This window comes from Strongylocentrotus purpuratus, unplaced genomic scaffold (assembly GCF_000002235.5).
Source record: "Strongylocentrotus purpuratus isolate Spur 01 unplaced genomic scaffold, Spur_5.0 spur5_contig_829, whole genome shotgun sequence".
In the NCBI taxonomy this organism is placed as follows: domain Eukaryota; kingdom Metazoa; phylum Echinodermata; class Echinoidea; order Camarodonta; family Strongylocentrotidae; genus Strongylocentrotus; species Strongylocentrotus purpuratus.
Genome location: NW_022145534.1, coordinates 918,238 through 934,184, shown reverse-complemented (window position 1 = coordinate 934,184; position 15,947 = coordinate 918,238). Strand labels below are relative to the sequence as shown.

The following is a 15,947-nucleotide window of genomic DNA, read 5'->3' as shown; positions in this document are numbered from 1 at the left end:
ATATTGAAACGACACCTCTATCAGAAAACTTGTCACGCTTCTCAAACTCCTTATGTTGTGCTAATGTGCTGGCTGAGATGAGATGGCAATGGTTCAATCTTTGGTGATTGTCTCTCTTCTCTCTCTCTCTCTCTCTCTCTCTCTCTCTCTCTCTCTCTCTTTTCTTTCCCCTTTTTTTATTTTCCCTTGTTACCAGGTCTGTCCCTATCCCAGTCCCAGGCATGTCTGAGATTTGATTATTCCTTTGTGTATCGCTGAAGCAATTTGTTAAGTTGTCATAATATAGGACTGCGGGAGAGAGGGGGTGAGAGTGCATGTGACGGAGCACCAGACCTTCCCACTCCCTCCGTCTCCGTAGGGTTAGTCAAACATCGCCTGTGGTGCACAACTTATTAGATAGCTGTTGGCAGTCACAACCCGCCACTAAATTGCTCAAATTGCACTCGAAATAAAGACACCATGCACACATGGCGATCCCGGTCCTGTGCTGATGGAAACGTGCTAGGTATTTGCGGCTATGGTAACCGCCGTACTGCTGAGAAAGATAAATTAGGCAATATCTAACTAGACATTAGCGAATGGTTGATTCTTTTACTAGGTATCACACTATTTCAGTCTCCATAGCACTAGCTTTGTCATTGTTTCATCGTGACAGCTCATCATATTCAGGTCATGCTAAATTATAGGTAATCATCATAGGCCTTATCATAGGCATAACAACTAGCTCACACAAAAAGAGGATTATGTATGATTACGGTGTGGTTTCTGTATATCAGATCTCTTCCAATGGTTGTGGAGTGTATCCAACATCACTGCTATTCTCTTTTCTATCTTTGTTCCTTCTTCTTTTGTGCTAGTTGCCACCATATACCTCTTTTGATGAAGGTAGTGTTGGGTGCATAAGGTAGTACCGGATGCATGATTACTTTTCTATTTTCAGTCATGATTTCTAGTATTATATCTAAATGATTATTAATTAATTAAATTGAATTAATCATAAAAATGGTGAGCGTGATGAAAAGACTTTCAGGCTACCATGTGATTGGAATATTTGATGAAGAAAACAAAATGACATACTCGTAAAAAGACCTAGACTCCAGAAAGTGATGTGAATCGAAATGGTCAATTATCATGCTGAAATCATTATTAGTATCATATTAATAACTTTCCTACCTCTTTAAGTCTAACATTTGTTTAAATTCGCTTAAATGTATCATGTAAACTTCCCTTTGGTATTAAATGTACCTACCCATGGTTAAACATGGAAACCCAACCAACCACATACTGAAATGTGCTGAGTCACATAGTAATGAGTAGAATGTGTCTCGGTAACCAGACTACCCTTTCATTTGATGTCCCAGGGTAGTGCGTGAGGATTGTATTCCAGTCATCCAGGGTTGCCTGCCTCCTCTTATGAATTATTCATGAAGTATGTTAACCCACTGCAGCTTCTCACTCACTCGCACAGTTGCTGGATTCAAGCCTTCTTGAGACTATTTTTGTAATCGTAATTTCAAGAGTGGAACCATATTCCTACATTTGCATTAATTTAATGTATACCAATCACCAAAGAGTTCCATGTTGCTATCCTGTATTCATAATGTGAGATTCATAAGAGTTATTGTTATACTTTAGAGGAAATGACAAAAATAATGTAGAACCAAATACACCAGTGTCTCATGCATAAAGAAAGATAATATAGATGATATAGCAAATATTTTAAAGTTTTCTGTCAGGTAGAAGGAAGATATAATATTTCGAGGGCCGTTGAAATTTGCTTATTTCTCTTCATAACATCTGTACAGAAGACATTTTCTTTTGTTTACTGTGAAGCTTTTATGAATAATGTACCTCCCCTCAAGTTCAGCATTGAGACATAAATATTGCATCTCTCTACATGTATGCTGATATATTGCATAGCACTTTATCAATACATTGTGTTATGGCATTGCCCTGGGATTACCAGATACTCGCATCAAAGTCTGGTTGTGGCTGGTGGTGTAATAAAGAGTTGAAATTCAAGGAACGTGCATCTACAGTACATGAGTATTGGGTTTTGTTTGATTTCATTTTGATGAGTTCAGATTAGAAAATATATTGGGTTGCTCAACACTTCAATGTTCCTTCAAGGTTTAATTTAGAAAATGTCTAAACCTAGAGTGGACAATTTCTATGTCATTTAGAATAGTGGATTTGGAAACAAAATTAAAAATTAGTACTGTGCTTTCTGTTGGTACGGCATTTGCCTTCAATTAGTTGGTCCCTCAGATAGGATGTATGGTTTTAGGTCCCTTGAAAATTACATAGAAGTTTGTACTTTCTTTCTCGCATTTAGGTCAAAAGCTTGACTGCGGGGCATGCAAGTCTATTTTTTAGAATATGTGTTCACACTTTTCAAGCAAACTTTTAATTTTTAAATATGAGTAGCTTTCCATGCAATGTACTTCTCTTTAAAAAAGAAAAAAATATTAGTGAAGTGTGGTTTGTCCAAAATGTAGGATATAATGGATAATGGTGACCAGCATCTAATCGTTACAGATATTGTGTATAAAGCCATTGCATTCTGGCAGAACAGTAGCCCCAAACTGAACACATTTTTACTAGGGAATCAACCCATCTTTCACCTCTCTTAAATCTGTACTTGAATCTGAAACCGAAACACCATGGAAGATAAGCAAATTGATCCTCAATACGCCAGACTTGATACCCCTGGATAGTAACCCGATACCTCATGTAATGCCCCGTCTGTAATTTATCACCCGAGATGTGACTCTATTGGTGTTAGTTGTGAAGATCAAATTGTGTTCATCATCTTGTGATTATTTAGGTTGAGTTTCTTGATGACGGGCTTCCTAGAAAGTCCTGGTAGTCTAGCGAACTAGATTCTTGGGTTATTAAAAGCTCAGGATTATTTATGTGCCTCCTTTCCTGTCAAATTTCTCTACATTGCACTACATATGGAGCTACTCAGTCTGTGCTAGCTGTAAGGTAGCTCCATGTCACCAAGAATAAGATTTTTGTTTAAAGAGGAAAATATAAGTTGGTTGTTTAAAATACATGTAGGCTTGCATTTTCATTGGAAGTACCATTATATTCTTTGCTTCTTACTGCCATACCAGATTCAAAACACATGCATAGGAATACAGCTCAAATATTTGGGTTTAGAAACTATAGCATTTACTCTTTGTCATACAGTTTAAATATTTTACATTTTCATCTTCACATGTAAAGAATGTGTTGTTTTATTATTGTTTGTCATTTTAGCAAAAAGTAATCCAAAAAATTTGAAATCTTATACATTATTCAATATTGGTACAATTGAAGACTGATATAAGACTGAACTCTCTGATAGAAATCTTTTTCTGTGTGACCTACATTTCTCTGACATCTTTTTCAATTCGAACCAGTAGTGATGTGCATATGGCTGCCCCAGTAGTGCACTTTGCGTGCCAGAGATTATTTCACATTTTTAAAAATAATTTCCTAGATGGTTTTAAAGGGATTAGGTAACTTTGTCTCAGATTCCGAAACAAAACCCTGGATTTAGCTCATGCTGCAATGATAATAATAAACATTTAGGTCAGTCAGGAATCCCATGACTTTTACAAGCCGATATGTCTGATTATCAAGATATTTATGATTAGAAATTGAAACCAAATTGTGCGTTTTCCTAACGGTTTTCATAACACTACAGTCTATTGGGGAAAACGAGTATGGTAAAACCGGTCACTCAAAGATTTTTACTTTTTTGAGGCACTTCTTGATCATTTTGAAGCGGAACCTTTTTAGGGCTTCAATATTACACCATATCACAAACACTGATAACACGTAGGGCCGTGCATCTCAGATTTAACATTGTTAAACGATGCCTTTAAGACTAGATTTGGCATGTGAACTGGGCCAGTGTGTGTGACCTATAGTTGTGAGATCTCACTCAGGGAGCCATCAAGCTAACACCAAGTGACATTCAAATCTAGGGCTCATTTTCAGCTGTGATGTCAATTCATGATAATCAGTCTGTCACACAAATCTTAGATACATGGATGTAGCCAGTAAGTGCTGAAGGACTTCAACACTCTACATCATCTATGCATCCATATACTGCATGAATTATGAACGTCATATGTTTTTTTTTTTAATGCAATAGAGAAAACTCATTGTGTGCATATAATTATGTATGGTTAGAGAATACATTAGTTATGGAACTGTGTTTATAAACTTATGAGGAGATTAATTTTCTCGCTTCCATTCATCCACTGTACATTGCTATTTGTTGTTGATATTTGGATTTGGAAGAAAACAAAATAATCTGAATATGAAAGATCCCGCAATACAACATGCATCAAGGATCAGCATAGAAAATGTAGTGTACACTATTAATGACATAGTTTTTAATAAAATTTAGCCATTTACTTGCATGGTTGTTAGGTTGCAATATATATGGACGGAACCTTGTTTTCTGGAATCAGTATACCTTATTTCTTTTGTCTCTCATTTGTCCTTTAAATATTATTTTCTTCTCTTTTCATTTCAATTATTTATTTTGTCCTCTACTTTCCCCATCTCCTTCTACTGCTTTTTCTGCAACCCAATAATTCAGTCAGTCAAAAAAATTGAACAATCATGCTACTTTGCTAACATTTTCTTTCCTGATGCAGGTACTAGCCAAGTCTGGAACCACCCTCAAATATTGTCTCTCGAAAGCCATGAAGATGAGGGAGTTAACACCAGAGATGTGCATAGTGTATCGGGTCAACCCCAGGATGGCTCTGAGCTGGGATACGGATATGATGTACCTGGCAGGAGAAGAAGTGAGTAGTTCTTTCAGATTCATATAAACTAAAGCCAATGAATGAAACATATGGTAATGATGGTTGAGGTTATATTGTAGTGGTGTCAGGGATGGCGATGGTTTTGGCAGCAGTGGTGGCTGCCATACTAATGGTGGTGGTGGTAGTGGTTGAGATGGTATTGGTTAAGGCTGTGCATAACCGTGTAATGAGGTACTGGAGTACACTCCCAGGCTTCCAGGCAAATACTCTAATACTCGGACGCCATGTTTTTTTTGTTTCTTTGTTGCCACCACCATACAACTGCAGCAGTATCCCAGGTCCGTCCTCAAAAAATTACACAACTTTACTTCGATTTGCAGTTGAAGGCGCCAATTAAATAATATTAATAATAGTAAACAATGCTGTTTTAAAAAACAAAGATGACAAACTAATCCATTTTCCTCCGAGTCTAAACAGAAATCCAGACATTTAGTCCCATTTTCTGAGTGTTGAGTTGACAGTGATTGAGCTGGGAAACATTTTTACCCACGGTACCATACCGACGCTCTCCCGGCCGCTGGGCACGGCTAAGCGTCGGCCTGGACAGTGCCAGGTGTACGGGGGGAAAAAAAAAAAATGGCGGCCAAGTAGTTGTCAACAATGCAAGTACTCGAGTATTCGACTACTTGTCGCAGCCTTAGTATTGGTAATGGAAAACAATGCTGATGGGATAGTCAAGATGGAAGTAGTAATACCGGATATCGGATAAGACATTAAATGGAGGCCCCGTGTAGAGGAGAGTCACCACCTTTGCACCTTAAGAACCCACTACACTATTCCTATACGAGTAGGGGGAAACCCCGGTGTAGTGGTCCACCTGCACACCCCCAATCAGTTATTTCGGGAGGAGAGACCCGAGGGTTACAGTGATTCAGTTCGCTTTTCGCCTCCCAGGCACAAGTGATGCCAAATACTTAATAATAATATACAGTATGAGTCAAAATAAACTATACGATTTAACGCGTTTAACGCTAACGTTATAAATAACGCGTTACTAACGGGTCGGTTCTGTAGTTGCCGTTAAATGTCCCCTTGCCGTTAAATGTCCCCTTGCCGTTAAATGTCTCCTTGCCGTTAAATGTCCCCTTGCCGTTAAATGTCCCCTTGCCGTTAAATGTCTCCTTGCCGTTAAATGTCCCCTTGCCGTTAAATGTCCCCTTGCCGTTAAATGTCCCCTTGCCGTTAAATGTCCCATACCCGTTAGGAAGTTCATTAACGGGTATGGAATTTTTCGAGTGCGCCAGGAATGTCCCAAACATTACAGTTGAAAGCAAACAGGGTCTGGTAAATTTCGCAGAGACGTACGTCTCTTTACAAGAAGCTACAACAAGTCGGCAATATCAAAGAATATTTAGAGAGCAGTGTATAGCAGCGTGGGAAACTTGCTCACAACGTGGTCGAATACAATCACGAAGAACGATCTTTTTAACTTAGCGATTTTCCTGTGAATTCACTATTTTTAAACACAAAAATTCAGAAATGTCCATCCAAATGATATATGTCAATTTTCATGACTTACAATTGCTTCATTCCCGAGATATATCCCTCAAAACCTGGTTAATTTTTCAGCGGAAATGCCTCCAATATCTGTCTTTTTATGTCACACTTTTTTTTACCAGCACGTCGCACAGTAGCTAGCGGAACGCTACTTCCGCATAGCGACTGCTTTAGAGAAGGGGAGGAGCTAGCCGAGCGTAATAGGCAAATTGACGTGGGCGGAACGGGAGATCTATGGCGGTGTAGACCGTCAGCGCTACGGCCTCGCTGTTGTTGGTGTTGTTATAATTGTTGTTGCAGTTATAGTTTGACATGTTTTTATTTTGTTGCCCTGCATGCTTTTCAGACGCATTTCGAGCATTGCTCGTGTTTTCAGTTTAGCTTGCTGGTGTTCATTTTATCTTGTTTCTTTGTCACTTGATTATTATGATGATATTCAGTCTCAAAAATAATTAATGCTATTTCGAGTTCTTTCCTTGTTTTTCACAACGGATTTTCTGAAAAATGACTGGTGTTTGTAGGCTCTACTACTTTTTTATGCATGCTTTGTTCTGATTTAAAATCCCGTTTTGTTTTTAACTAATAAAACTATGCATAAATTAGGTATGAAGTGAGGAATACTAGTACCGGTAGTCTACTTCCACAATGATCTATGGCCCTTTATAACCCACATGTTTGTTTTTCGTTTTTAATTTCTCTTATCTGTAAAATATGTATATATATATATATATATATACGAGGGTGTTTATGGCTTTATTGTCTTGCAATCAATAAAGTAAGTAAGTTTTTTTCACAAGCTACCGGTAGCATATAATTGATCATTATCCTGAGACACTACTGCTACCCCAATCCCCCCGCCCGCCCAATCATACGTAAGTGTTTCCACAAGTTACCTCTTGCAGACAATTAATCATTATCCTCCCCCTGCACCAAGACACTACCTGCCACTCCAACCAAGAAACGTCAAGCCACGAACCGCCCGTGATTCCTAGGGGTGGGATAACCAAGGCTAAGATCCCTCACTGCCTCAATCAAGCCAATATTTACGACTACGATTAGTAGTGAATGTATTTTTATGATGAATACTTCGAGAACAATATCAATTACCTACCTGTTTCCACCAAGTTCTGTATAAATTTTACAGTCTATGCCCTCTTCTCCTTTGGTTCCTCACCAGAATCGCACACCATCCTCGTCATCCTTTAGTCTTCATTTGGATGTACAGTTTGTACATTATATCCCATATACAATACCAATATAATGATATGCATGCAATTATGAATAGTTTGCTATCAATGTAGCAATATCCAATACAAACTATTAGTCCTGAAAAGCAGTTGTATGTTACGGAGATAAATATTTTTTCTAGCTCATGAATATGTGACAGTTGGCATATTCGCCGCGATGATGATAAAGAAAAGCGATGGTGATGATAATAGAGCTGGGCCAAGTAGCACAAATAGTTGCAATCGATTGTAAGTAAAGACGCTTTATTTTAATATCTTTTTTGTAAGCGTTTCATTCAACAAATCAGATTTGCGCATTTAAAAATAATGATGATGTTGATACTAACATGATGATGTGATGGGCTGATGATGAAGTGACGCAGTATACATTTATTCAGGTAGGTGAATCATTTCTTCAAAGACAATGTGGATTCAAGCGACATCATTAGAAGGAACATAACAATTCAACCACTTCCTTGCCCTGGTCAGGGCATGGGTCAGGTAGGTGGGCAGTAATTTGGGTACTACACCTTTAATCTCTCTCTCTCTCTTGATAATCTATCTCGAATCACCAATGTCTCCTTTCTTATCTTCCTCTCTCTCTCTATGGATGTTTGTCCCCCCCCCCCCCAATTTTTGTTTTGTTATCTCTCTCTCTCTCTAATCGTGGACCTACACTGATCTACAAATATGTTTCATTTATTAATGTTAATTGTGATTAAGTTATGATAAAACATTGGCAATTCTCGGTTTCGTGTTTTCTGGGACGCACGGTATAGGCTGATTGTCTATCTAAAATGAGGCGTCATGTCAATCAACACCAAAGTTCCAAAACACCGCGTATATTCATGTATTTAACTTTGTTACGCGCCTTTGTTCTGAGAGCGCCACTCGGGACATACTTGGGGGGGGGGGGGGGAAATGTCATAATAAATCTGTGATTATTTAATGTCGTTGTTAAAGAGCTATGCCATGTGTATTGGAACATACGGACCATTTAAAAAGGATTTAAGAAATATTTTAACTTCTCATATATATTTACAAAAAGATAAAATTATAATTTCAACACCTCATCTTTCAACATCCATCATTTCTTGCATCCTTTTTCTCTCCAATTCCTCTCTCACTCAGTTTTTCTCCCTCCCACTCTCTAATGATCTATGACCTTCTCTCTTTTGTTTTAGATGCACACCCACCCTAATTTCAATGAAATTCCGAAAAATAGATATTATAAAAGTTAGGTTTTATTATTTATAAATTATTGAGAATTTTTTAATAAAACATTTTTTTTTTTAAATCATCATTTATAAGAGATGGAATAACAAAATTAGTGGGTGCAGATGAAGTAGGTGATGGAAAAGAGAGGGGGAAAAAAAAATCGATTTCAAGAAAAAAAGAAATCGGGAGACGTAAAGATAGAAGGTAATTTATAGGAAATGGGAAAAAATAATTACAATGATGTATTGAATAAAAATAAATCAACAAAAGGGAAAAGTAAAAATAAAAAAACACTAGGTATACAAACTTACATCCCTATCTTCACTTTAAGGTACATGCAATGTAAATTCCAATTTTAATTTCTATATTAATTTTGTCACAACACCGATTTTTTACTACGATCGTCATCCCAGCTGACCGTAAACCAAGGACCTTTCGTAAACCTAGCTAGATGTATATATATATGTATCTAATTGGCCCCGAGCCCTGCCAAAAAAAAAAAAATTAAAAATAAAGAGGTAACCACAAATGTTGCCTATTTTCTTTTTTTGCTTCCCCCCCCCCCCCTATCCCGGCGGCGTTATTTTTTTTATGCGGCACAGATTGGGGTATGGCGCGTGTTAAACCTATGGGAAGTACGTTCTTTCCCTTCTGAATAGTGTCTGCACTTAGGTGAGACTAGTCATGTTAGCTAGCATTGCGAAGAAGTTTGTATATCCATCGCGAACTATGTGTTTAGATAACACTCCTCTTCGTTTAAGTTAGTTTTATTGACTCATTATTGTGATGTTCTCCTTATTGACGTGCTGCCTCCTCTTCAGTTTTCCAATTTGATTTTAATTGTTGATGTAATGATTTTCCATGCGGTAGTGGATTAAATGTAACAGTATTAAAAACAGACCTCTACTACCTTTACTGTTTAGTACGCACACGACCAGTATTAGTCTGTAAATCAAGACCCCTTTTTAAAAAAAAGCCCCAATCTGTGCCGCATAAAAAAATAACGCATCCCGGCGACACTGCTTTCCTCTATTTTCATCATCTCTCGTACTGTATATCCTCTCTCCCTTTCTATCTAAATGTATCATTTCATCAGTCCCCTCTATTTTCCCTATGAAATGAAAATGTAAAGACAAGCAGTTGTACGCATATACAATTTCAAATTATGTTCCTGTATGTATATTCGTATCAATAGCCGTCGGAATATATTCCAACACTATAGTAATGCTTGTATGGAGAGCTACGGTCAAGGCTTAATAGCAAACTTCCTGTCACATACAAAAAAAGCTTACTCTGAATGTGGCCTGCTATTGACACTCGGCGGGGGCAAAGGGCGTTGTCCTAGCTACAAGGCCTAATGTCTATTGTTCAGGGGGATCCTATGTTCAAGGGGATCCCCCTTGAACAATAGGTATTACGTAAGGATCTAAGCCACTGGCTATAGGGAGCAGTAGCAGGCCGGAAATGAATAGAATAAGTGAATGGCCAACTGTATTTGTGTTACTTTTAGCTAGCGGTACAGTGCCCCCCCCCCCACATTTTCAAGTACCTCAAAAGGGCCCCTTTTCCATAGAAAAGTGCCCCTTCCCCTTTAATAACTACCCCTTTTTAACTCGGATAAGCGCTCCTGGTATTTTCACAAATGCTCCTTTTTCTATTGATAACTATACCTCCATTAAAAAAAGAGAAAGAGTAGCAAGCTGAGAATGAATAGAATGAATGGCAAACTGTTTTTGTGTTACGTTTAGCTAGCGGTACAGTGCCCCCCCCCCCATTTTTCAAGTACCCACAAAGTGCCCCTTTTACTTTGACAAGTGCCCTCTTTCCTTTGTTGTAGAAGTGACCCTTCCCCTTTTAATAACTACCCCCTTTTAACTCGGACAAGCGCACCTTATAATTTCATAAATGCCCCTTATAATAATAGCTACCTCAATTTATAAAAAAAGCACTTCCCTTCTCGTAAATGCCCCTTTTCAGGTACGAGAAGTTAATCATTTTTACTTCAGATAAGGGCCCCCTTCACCTCCGGAAAATGCCCCTATCAAAATATGATTGGTGCCCCTTTTCTTTCAACTAATGCCCATTTCCCATTATCGTAAGTGCTTTTTCATTCCTGATGAGTGCCGCCTTTTGTAGTTTTAAGAAGAGCCTAATTTTCACCTCTTCAATTATAACCTTTATCGCATAACTTCATAAAAAGATGATTTCAAAGTTGTTTGGGTTATGAACTTGTATTAATATGGACAAATATGGCTGTTGTGTCAGAGAAAATGACGCGCATGCTGTGAGATTTTAAGGAAAGGAATGAATATGAGAAAAGTTGAAAGGACGGGAGAGAGAGGGAGAGGAAGAGATGAGGGGAGACGGGGTATATAGAGAGAAAGAAGAGAGAGAGAGAGATGGGGAGGGAGAGTGAAAGAAGGAGGGAAGATAGTGAAGAGATAAAGGGGGCGGAGTAGAGAGAGACTGGAAGAAAAACAAAAGATCGCTACTATATTCACCCCTAAACTTGATTTACTAGTATGTGCTCGCGCTCGCGTGGCCCTATAGCTGTCACATTCCACCAGCCTTCAACCACCAAGTCCCCAGAGAAACAAATTTATCTCTTATCTTGCTGACATAAGTATATCAGTCAACGACTGGATTCTAATCTCAATTTCTTGCTGAGAGACTTGATGCATGGACCTACTACAAACCATGCTTGATGACAGAGAAAGTGCATTTTACGCAATGTAAGAGTACACAGGCAGGGAGGAAGTTTCCATTGATTTAGGTTTCCACCCTAGGACCAGGGACTTGGAACTTGAAGACTGCTAGGACCTACTTCTTGGTAACTTTTATGTACTTTAATATACCATGTAGGGACTTCCATGCTAAAAATAGCTATGCTAAGCTGAAAGCATGTTTTTTTTAATCACCGTATTTAAATAAATAAACAAACAAAACTGGCTCACTGCTATGCAATATCAAGAGCACGTTCGAAGCTCCCGGTAATTCAGATTGTATTGCACAGAGATGGTTCTCCAGCCACGTAATGATCTAATTAGAAGATAAAAAGGCATTCTCCTCGTGGCCATCTTTTCCCCTTTATTATTTCATATATCATGTCTTCCTCTTTCCAACATTTACTACCTAGTCTCACGGATCAATCTACGATACAGGTTGGTAGAAAGTGATGAGGCACTTTATACACAAAATGATGTGCCTGATGTTGGCAAGTGCATACAGTAAGTACTTGGTCATCCTACTAAACAATTTTATCAATCAAGTAATTCAAGTATGTCAATTGTCAGATCGCGTTATTACCAAATGACAAATTGAAGAATCGGAAGGAATTAAATTGAATTCCAAGAACCAAAAATACGTCTCTTCTGAGGACTCGATGAGGTCAGGTGCATTTACTGTAAGGGGTGGGGGGGGGGGGGTTGTAATACAAAGTAGTCATTTTTTTAGGAAATCAATAGTGAAAAACAAAATATCTTAAATATTAAAATAATGTTGGAAAGACTGAATTAGTAACGAGTTGCAAAGAAAAACTAGACACCAAGTCCTGAGAATAGTCCAAATCCTTCCCCATACACCCCAAAACTGAACTACTGCTTTAAGATATGTTAATGGGGAACGAAACATGATTTTATAAGAATGAAAATGTAGAAAGCGAGTAATACAAATTAGTTATTTCTTAAGAAAGTCAATAATGAAAAACAACAAAAGATTTTAAAATAAAGTCGGAAAGACTAGATAGTAAAGAGTTTCAAAGAAAACAAGTCATAGTGAAACATAAGTGATGTTCAACATATTACTCTAATGCAGGGCAAGAAGAAAAAAAACGATGTCAAAATAAAACGTTGAATGTTTGAAAACTGTTAAATTAGTATTATAAACGACGTTGTTAGTACCAAAAATAGCAACCAATAACAAAATAATGAACATAAATCAACAACATGCATATTTCTGTAAAAATAAATTCATGCAACCGTTCCTGAAGGCATGTTTTCTGTGCCATGTCCTGGATGCAAAAGATAAAAAAAGACACACTACAAATTAAATATTTAAAGGCATGGAGAAAATAGAGGTGTTTCTCGTCATTGGCAGCAGGGGGCTACTAATTATTATGTACTGCAAAATGGAACAAAAGAGCTAGGCCACTGTTCATGATTGACATGCGATGGTAGTAGTAGAGACGCTGCTCAGATACATGCATTGCATTGTTCTCCTATATGGGATTATAAATGTGTGGCAGGTTAATCAAAAGCAGGGGGAACAAATTTATAAAGCAGTAGCTATCCGGATAAATTGGATCCCTATCTTTTATACTATTCATCGCGTTTTTCTTCCTCTTTGTCCTGCTATGAAATTGGCAGAAAATGAGATTTTGCTTCTGATGTTCACCTTGCGAGACCGTAGCCCTGTAAAAACTCAACAATTTTGAGCTAACAATGGGCATAATTGGCATCGAATAAAATGGCTTTGATTTAGGGCGAGCAACCGTTCAATGATAAATCGGGATGACTACAATGCTTTTTCACGTGTCTTACGTTTGCAAAATCTCGCGCTCATGATGACATAATTGCTTCATTATTTTGACCTTATTGATGGAATAGTACCTGGATTTGAAGTCAGTTATCGTCCGTCTGCATAAGTTATCATATCAGCTTAATTTAAGATAAGTTTGACATTATTTTGTCGATTTTTAAAAAAAAATTCCATGCTCGTATTTTGAGTTGATAAGTATTTCAGATACTATAGGCATCATTTTCTTGAAGCGCATATCCAGACTTTGGTAAATTTTAGAAGATAATTACAATGTTTCAGAAATTCAGATTGATATGGCATTGTTCTATCGTAAATCACTTTGAATATAATTTTATGCGTGCTTGTTTTTTTAGATGATAATTACGATGCATGACTCAAACATCCCCTTAAAAAGTAGGGACATCACATTTACAGGGTTGTTCGTAATCCCTTATAAGGGATTACCTGCTAATCGCCTTAATCCTATCATAGCCCCTATTCAGGATCTGACAGTTATATTCATGAGCCAAGGGCCAGGGAGTGATCTTCACAGTGTAGTGCACGTGTAGTTCTGTGATATTGGTATTCATTTTTTTCAATCATTTTTGTCACTGCGTAGGCTTACTCTTTGCCATAAAAGCCTGTATACATCGGCGATATATAATTGATTCGCTTCTCTCCCCTTCGATCTATCTCTCTTTTATTTTCTCAAGCGCCTGGTGATAACCGTGATATTGGTATTCATTTTCTTCAATCAATTTTTTTTATTTTCCGTCGACTTACTTTTTGTCGTAAAAGCCTGTAACATCAGTGATATATAATTGATTTCGCTTCTCTCTTCTCTGCGATCTATTTTGTCAAGCGCCTGGTGATATTGGCATTCATTTTCTTCAATCATTGTTTTCGTTCCGTCGACTTACTTTTTGTCGTAAAAGCCTGTAACATCAGCGATGTATAATTGATTTAGCTTCTCCCTCCCCTTCGAGCTATCTCTCTTGTATTTTGTCAATGTCCTGGTGATATTGGAATTATTTTTTTCATTCATTTCTTTCGTTCCGTCGACTTACTTTTTGTCATAAAAGCCAGTAACATCAGCGATATTTAGTATAATTGAATTCACTTCTCTCTTCCCTGCGATCTATCTCTCTTTTATTTTGCCAAGCGCCTGGTGATATTGGAATTCATTTTCTCCATTCATTTCTTTCATTCCGTAGGCTTACTCTTTGTCATGCAAGCCTGTAAGATCAGCGATATTTATTTGTTTTCGCTTATTTCTCTCCCGCGATCTATATCTTTTTTTTTTTCCTTCTCAAGCGCCGATGATATTGGCATTCATTTTCTTCATACATTTCTTTCGTTCCGTCGACTTACTCTTTGCCATGAAAGCCTGTAACATCGGCGATATATAATTGATTCGCTTCTCTCCCCTTCGATCTACATGTATCTCTCTTTTATTTTCTCAAGCGCCTGGTGATAACCGTGATATTGGTATTCATTTTCTTCAATCATTTTTTTTTCGTTCCGTCGACTTACTTTTTGTCGTAAAAGCCTGTAACATCAGTGATATATAATTGATTTCGCTTCTCTCTTCTCTGCGATCTATTTTGTCAAGCGCCTGGTGATATTGGCATTCATTTTCTTCAATCATTTTGGTCGTTCCGTCGAAAGCCTGTAACATCAGCGATGTATAATTGATTTAGCTTCTCCCTCCCCTGCGATCTATCTCTCTTTTACTTTGTCAAGCGCCGGGGTGATATTGGCATTCATTTGCTTCAATAATTTGTTTCGTTCCGTTTACTAACTTGTCATAAAAGCCTATAACATCAGCGATATTTAATTGAATTCGCTTCTGTCTCTCTCCCGCAACTCATTAATTGTTTTATTTTCTCAAGCGCCGATGATATTGGCATTCATTTTCTTCAATCATTTCTGTCGTTGCGTAGGCTTACTTTTTGCCATGAAAGCCTGTAACATCATCAATATTTGATTGTTTTCGCTTCTTTCTCTCCCGCGATTTAATGTCTCTTTCATTTTTTCAAGTGCCAGTGATATTGGTTTTCATTTTCTTCATTCATTTCTTTCGGTCTGTCGGCTTACTTTTTGTTATAAAAGCCTGTAACATCAGCGATATTCTATTGTTTCCGCTTCTCTCTCTCCCGCGATCTATATCCTTTTCAATTTATAGTACAAGTTCTAGTACACACACACTGAGACAAACGCAGTTAATCTGGCACACTCGTGATTAAAGGTATTGTAGTCAAGGTGATTACGTAATAGATAATTGTCCCTCGCTAGTTAAGAGGATTAGAGATAATTAGATTTACTTGGAGGAGAGGTAAAGGAATGACCTGTGAAAGTGATGTCCTGAAGCCCGAGTAAGCAGGGACTTCATAGGATAAAGGGTAGACTCGACGTTTGGGGCATGGTTTCAGACATTTTAGGCATCAATTTCTCGAAGCGCATATCGTTAATTCGTTCGCTACTAAATTTTGAGAAGATTATTAGGATGTTCAGATTAGTTTGGCTTTGTTTTATCGTAAATACTTTTGAATATACTCGTATCTTCAGATGATAATTACGATGTTTCAGATATTTTAGGCATCATTTTCTTGAAGTGCATATTGTTCCTTCGTTCAGTCAATTTTAGAAGATAATTACG

At 37.6% G+C, this 15,947-nt stretch overlaps 1 long non-coding RNA gene across 2 annotated transcripts in view; it reads left to right on the top strand.

Annotated features, from left to right (window-relative positions):
- Nucleotides 1-15,947, top strand: part of LOC755670 — a 59,942-nt gene that overhangs the window by 22,729 nt on the left and 21,266 nt on the right. For both annotated transcript variants that reach the window (XR_004063836.1, XR_004063835.1), the window contains exon 4: nt 4,659-4,811. This is a non-coding gene — a long non-coding RNA (serine/threonine-protein kinase A-Raf). The remainder of the gene's footprint in view (nt 1-4,658; nt 4,812-15,947) is intronic.